This window comes from Triticum dicoccoides, chromosome 1A, assembly GCF_002162155.2.
Source record: "Triticum dicoccoides isolate Atlit2015 ecotype Zavitan chromosome 1A, WEW_v2.0, whole genome shotgun sequence".
Lineage (NCBI taxonomy): Eukaryota > Viridiplantae > Streptophyta > Magnoliopsida > Poales > Poaceae > Triticum > Triticum dicoccoides.
The window spans coordinates 436,935,203-436,942,377 of NC_041380.1; the positions used below are offsets into that span (position 1 = coordinate 436,935,203).

The 7,175-nt window shown below is 39.6% G+C and overlaps 1 long non-coding RNA gene across 1 annotated transcript; it reads right to left on the bottom strand.

Annotated features, from left to right (window-relative positions):
• Positions 1 to 3,929: 3,929 nt before the first annotated feature.
• On the bottom strand, positions 3,930 to 4,926 carry LOC119299377. Its single transcript, XR_005146197.1, has 2 exons — positions 4,734 to 4,926; positions 3,930 to 4,129 (listed from the first exon to the last, which is right to left on the bottom strand). It is a non-coding gene; the product is annotated as an uncharacterized LOC119299377 (long non-coding RNA).
• Positions 4,927 to 7,175: the final 2,249 nt, after the last annotated feature.

Sequence of the window (7,175 nt, forward strand, 5' to 3'; positions counted from 1 at the left end):
AGGCCACGACCGGATAACCGAAGCGTACATGATCCAAATACCCCAAGTTGCCTAGGGGTGGTCCCGCACGGTGCTCTAGTTTGGGACCAACATGGCCCCCCTGCTATGTAGAAAGAATCCGCGGGTTCATGACGCCCTATGCCAATTAATTATTTAGTTCAAGTATTATTATGGCAAATGTTAAAACCAATGTTGAGCCTTGCTGGAAGAGTTTTATTCAAAGCGAACTGTCAAGAGGGGCCCATAAACCCTCACCATGTTAGGGACGCAAAATCAAGGAACATAACACTAGTATGACGGAAACTAGGGTGGCAAGAGTGGAACAAAACACGAGGCATAAGGCCTAGCCTTCCACCCTTTACCAAGTATATGTGTGCATTAGTTAAAATAAGAGATATTGTGATATCCCAAAATATCCATGCCCTAGCATGGAACAACCTGCACCTGCAACTAGCAAGGCTATAAGAGCGGCTGAGCAAAGTGGTAACATAGCCAAACAACGGTTTGCTAGGAAGGGTGAAAAGGTTAGAGGCTAATCATGGCAATTTGGGAGGCTTGATAAACAAGTGGTACGTAGCGCGACACATCGATAGCATCGAGATAACTAGCATAGCAAAGATAGTAGTGAGATCCAAGGTGACGGTCATCTTGCCTGAAATCCCGCTAGGAAGAAGAACGAGTCCATGAAGAAGACGATCCCACGTAGTCAAACGAATCCTCACAATCGCAACGAAACAGGAACTATCGAGAAGGAGCACAACTGGAAAGAAGCAAGCAACATGGTAAACACACAACACATAAACATGACATGATTCTCAACCAAGTATGATTCATGGCAAGGCTATATGATGCTACTCATGGCAAGAGATGATGCATACAACAACAACACATCAAAGCAAGTTTAAATGAGGCCGAAAACAACATATAACAATTTTGGTAAGTCCTCATATATAAATTTCGAAATTGGTACTGATCTGAACAAAACTTTATGTTAAAGTTGTTAAACATCAAGTTAAAGTGCACCAAGATGATCTACACGGTTTTCTAGTCAAGTTACATATAAAGTTCATTTAATTCGGAGCTACGACCTAGAAGATATGAGCAAAACAAGTTAAACATGGCACTGATTGCAAAATGCAAGCAAAACAACATCACAAACACTCCAAAATAATGATTCAACAAGGCAACATGAAACTACATGCACAACTAAGCAAGTTTCATATAGAGCATGCTCAAAACGGAGCCACGGTTCAACACATACACCCAATTCACGTTTCAAACACAATCTGCCGAAAAGAGCAACTAAGCACTTTGCAATCAAGGAAACAACAAGCTAGAGGAAACATATGGACACAAACTTGATATGCACTCAAAGTAAAGATTGCATGCTCCAAATTACACTAAGTTTCAAGTTCATAGGCATCAGGATTAATCCAAGATGATCAATGCGAAAAGCAACTTGATAACACAGATTATGACTTAGTGAAAAACAGATCATATGCTTGAGGAGAAATAACATGTTGACATGTTGGAGGCATGAAACAATGATGCTATAGTGCAAGAACATAACAAGCAAAAGCATGGCATTCTAGTACAAGTTGAACATGGAAAAATATGATTACTAAGCATCTCCATAAGAGCCCTAGATCAATGGCAATCAACAAGACAAGATGCAACAGGATATAAGATGATTCTCAGACTAGAGGAAATCTGGGAATGCAAAACAATAACATTATGATGCTGACTTCGGAGGCACATAACAGCAAGCATAGAAAATTAAGTAATCATGCAAAATACATGGGCATATAGTAGACATTATATACTTTAACTTAGTCCATGGGCACAATTTCATATGAGGAATGGAGTAATTACTATGATTCATGCAAAAAGGAACATGTTGTTAACAGGATAACATATTTAGCATGATGGCAACTTGAGAGCAAGAAAGAGACAAGCTACAGCAAGTTACATGGCAATCAAGGGCATGGCATAAAATTACACATAACAAAGGGTAAAAACATCAAGGCATCATAACCATATGACTCATGGACTAGTGGGAACCATCAAGACAAGTTTGAATTTTATAACAGTTTCAACAAGTGTAAAACAACAACTTTAGCATAGCATATTAGCAAGCTTGGAACAGAGGTCATATGAAGTCTAAAATTATCAAACTTGGCATCTGGACAAAATACGCATAGCATACTTCATATCATGTAATGGGAGCACCTCTAAAAGAGACATAGTTTAATTAATAACAAGCTCAAAACACGGCATCATGAAGTTAACAGAAAACTCGAACATCATTTAAGCATATTCATGGCAATGAAAACATAAGCTACAGGACATATATGAGGCATCAAATGGCATGGCATGATAGAGCATAACATGAACATCAAAACATGTCAACAGGCGGTGCACGCGACGAGCTGTGGGGTGGAGGCGGCGCGAGCTGGCGGCGACGCAGCGGCGGCACAAGGCGACGATGCGGGCGGCTCAGGCGTCGGCATGAGGCGCGGCCCGGTTCGGCCCGGTGGCAGGCCAGCAATGGGCCCTGCGGGCCTGCATGGAGGAGACGGCAGCGGGTGACATGGCGCCTTCCGATTCGTCGAGGGCAGTGGCGTTGGATCCGTCCGGCGGCGTGGAGGGAAGATGGCAGCTAGGGTTTGGACTGCGAATTCGGACGACCTATATATAGGTATAGGGAGCTAGGAGAGGGCAAATCAGGTGTGATTTTCTCCCACACGATCATGATCCAACGACAGAGAGGATGGAGGGGGTTTAGATGGGTTATTGGGCTATTATGAAGGGGTGCTGGGCTGCAAAGAGAAGGAGGGGTTTCGGTTAACGCGGTTAACCGTTGGGGCATCAAACAACCTCCAAATGGAACGAAATTTTACAGGCGGTCTACCGGTGATATACCAAGGCCACTCGACAAATCTCGGCCCTTGATGAGAACATTTTTGTCCCGCTCACGAAACAAGAACTGGAAGGTGCAATGGGTGCATGTGAGAGTGTCGGATGTCGAAACGGACAATGGAGAAAGTGACCGGATGCAAGTTTTGAAAAATATGATGATCTAATGCACATGATGACATGGCAAAATGTAGCACACAAGAAAATGTAATGGCAACAACGACAAATAACTGGAAGACACCTGGCGCATCGGACTTGGGGAGTTAAAGAGAGATACATAAAATCATGAGAGAGATACTTTCCATTTCTCTAGAGGAATAAAAATGAAATTACGAGGAATTATAACAAATGCAACTGAGGCAGTATTCACACCCTATCAGGTAGTTCAAAGAACACTAGAAGTAAAATTTACATCCAGGTCCATAGACCACTTAGCAACGACTACGAGCACTGGAGCTAGCCAAAAGGCGCACCTTCGTCATCACCCATCCTTTGTCGGAGAAGGGCAAACATTGTTGTGGTAGATAGCCAGGAAGAAAAATACGCTGTAGCTCGTTAGTTTCCAGCTGAATATGTTTGATGGACCATTGGTATGCGCTAATTTTGTGTGCAATAACAATGAATCTATTTGGTCCCAATAGCCAATAAGCCATAATATGTTTTCCAGCTGTCCTAGCTCTTGGTATCAAAGATGATTTTTTGCTACAGAATTATTCAAGTCGATACATCAAGGTCTGCACAAAGGTATGGATAAGTTTAAAAGATTTGACACTATCTAGTGTATAGTTCCAGATTCAGATGAAAAAACATTCTGATTGAAATCATAGTATTAATTATACTTTGGTGGTAGATTTAATTTTAATTTTTCCCAAAAATTGTCCCAATACCGTGAGTGTAATGCACGTGTATGTGAGCATCTATGTTAAAAAAGGCCATGATACGGGTTCAAATACAAAGAGTAGGAAAATAAAAATGTTCAATTAAATTATTCAAGCTAGAAAAACAATTCATAATGCTCCCAAGTGAATCTTTATTTCCAAACATTATTCTTGGTCATTTTCTTGCTACAATTATCTGATGCATTCGCAGTGACCATCACGGCAGGTCCCACCTCCGTAACCATCTCTGTTGCAGATATCATTACAAAATGAAGGATCCGTACATGGAGTGTAGGGTTCACGGTGCCCCTCGACGCCAATGTTAGCTTCCTTGCCTACAACAATAAAAAATAAAAGGTTCCATCAGAACCTCTTGTTGTTCGTATTTAAACTAGGATTCTGTGAAATCAATGTACTATGCAAATAGTAGGACAACAGTGGAGTGCTAATACAAACATAGGAAGAACATCTACTGGCTGGTATATAATTATTATGTACTATGGAAACCATATGTACCACGACAGAATTGTAATGGTGATCCTAAAATCACAAGGAAAACATCTCTTTCTTTCCATGCCATTGTTAAATAACACTAGGTTTAAATTACAATGAGGCATGATAACTTTTAAATAAGGGGACGAACGCGACGCACAAGTTTGCACTACAAGGAAAAATAGTTTTATATCTATTTTTTGCAAGTATGAGGAAAAAGATACTTGCCTATCTTATCTAAACACCTCGCTCTATTAGGCACGGTTGAAACACTTTTCTCTTGCAAAAATACTTGCATATATTAACTTGAACGATCAAACTTCATAAGAAACATTCATATCATTGGCAACAGAGAATGATGCAATAGGATCAATTTTTTATCTAGCTCTAGGAAACCACAAATTCATATATACTGCAGTTGATAAGCTCTGGTAAATAGAAATGTACCTATCTTCCTCCCTGATGCTTCACTCGACAATAAAGTGGTTGAAACCATCAAAAGTGCCATCAAGCACAGAACACCAGTGTTGATCCGGATTAGAGCCATAATGAAATTGTTTAGTGTTCTCTTCTCCTATGTCCGTTTGGTTTAGACTTGTACTACTTTGCTGGTTCCTTCTGCTGTTTATATAGAGGCATGGCCGATTCATGGAGTATCAACGTTTGCCATTTTATTCATTCCTGCTTTGGCGAGTTTCCTTTTTACAATTCGCCGTGATTAATAAGGATCCTCGGATTATACGCACATCATGGAATATCCTATAGGTATCGATTGACAGACTACAAATACATCCATAAGGAGTTTCTTAGTATTCCATATACACAATTAGGGCATTTATTGCCTCCTAAAAATAACCATATGAAATTAATTAGTTTTCCATTATAACATTGTGACATTTTATTGGCTCCCAATATTATTTACAGACGGAATTAATTAGTAATACTCCATACCAATATTATGGTATTTATTCGCTCCAAAATTACAAGGGAAATTAATTAGTAGTATTCCGTAACAAGATACATAGTGTATAAGAAAATGTGTCATCTTGATAGTTTGGTATTAGTTTATGTATTTGGCACCTATGATTTTTGAACAAGACACAGTGCGTTGCACATACGGTCTAGCTAGTGCATAGTCACCTGATATTTGATTGAATTTGTTATTTTGATTTTTTTAGTCAATTATGCAGGTTTCATTTGGGGCGGTGGCGCGGTTTTTTCCGCTGGTGGGGGGGGGCATTTCATTACTCAAGCTATAACAGTTTTACAATCATCGGTAATCATAATGATAATCTCCTGGGGAGCGAGCATGTGTAAGCCAAGAAGCTGTGTGCTGCTCTCCATGACCAATTGCCACCATTACATGCCCAGCTTTATTCTACCCATGACTAATAATCTTATGAATTTCAGTGTTGCGTTCGTTGAGCATATGCACTATCTCTGCAACTTGGTGCATATTTTTGGATCGATCACCCAGCCCAACTTTTACAAAAGTGATGATCTTGGCATGGTTCGTCCCAACCTGAAACAGGGCTTGAGACCAATGCAGAGTTAGACGGAGGCCTATCCCTTGGTGACTGAGGCAACCTGAATTACTTCAAAACCACCTCTTGGAAAATGACGATAGTATCTCGGAGCAAGCTTTCACTCCATTTTCACTCAAGAGCGGCTGGACATGGTGATGCGGCCCATTATTCACAAGTACCATGTACACTTAGATCACCGGCCAATTGTCCTTCACTGGAAATTGCACGTGCATTGCAATAAATGATAGTGTATTATTTAAATATCAAAAATTGGGACACATATGCAATTTCAAAATTCGAAACACATACATGTAATTTTTTGAAGGAACATTTACACCTGTATATAGTTATGTTATACCAGTACAATGCCCACGCACTGCTACCGTAGATCTCAAATAATGCCTCAAGCACGTTATAGCAAGCACTAAAGTTTCACTTCCCACATCCCACCTATTTTATCAACCACTGTGATTCCCAATCAGACTTAAATTTTTAAAATCAAATGGGAAGGTCAAATTTAAGCACCTAACGATGAGAAGCAAATGATATGGTGCAATATGACAAAAATATATCTGCTATTAAAGATCCACATGCATATTGCATTGTCGACTTCTCTTGTACCATTTTCAACTTCACCAACAAAGCTTGCATCTCCCTTTCACTACTGGGAAAAGTCTTATATATTTTTTTGAGCAAAAATAGTAGGGTAAACCCCTACTGTAACACTTTTTTGATTAATATAAGAGTTGTGTTACAAGTTGATGTACAATGTGAATATGGCTATGTGTATGCCTATGATAGATTTACAAATAATCTAGCTAAGTTTGCATCCCTTCCTTCCGGCTTGGTTTTGCTTTCCTCATGAATGTAATTGTTCCTTGGAACAGGCATTGCAATATTCTAAGCTATTTGTCTTGTGGTAAAAAATAATGATGTTTCTGTTCTTCCAGATGGACCAGCATCTAGCAATCAAGCATGCTCTGAATGATTGAATGTTTGTTCTAGTTTTTTGCTTTATCTAGCATTTGGTTGATGCTATGGTCAGTGTTCCATTCAATCCCAATAGATATCCAAAAATTGTGGCTGAAGTCACACAGGAAAAATAGATGCTTCAGGTGTTCATTAGGCTCATCATCACATAGGACACATTTGCTTGATTGAATACAGAAGTGTTTCCTTGCTAGCAAGTCTCTAGTATTTAGCCTATCAAGTAGCCGTAACCAGAAGTATTTTTTCACTAAGCATCCAAATTTCCAAATCCATTGGAATGGTTAAGGGGTATATGGTGGGTTTCCAATCAATTATAGATAAATCCTTTTGGTGGAATACCTTGTAGATGACCAATAGAAGTCCCAATTGTCTC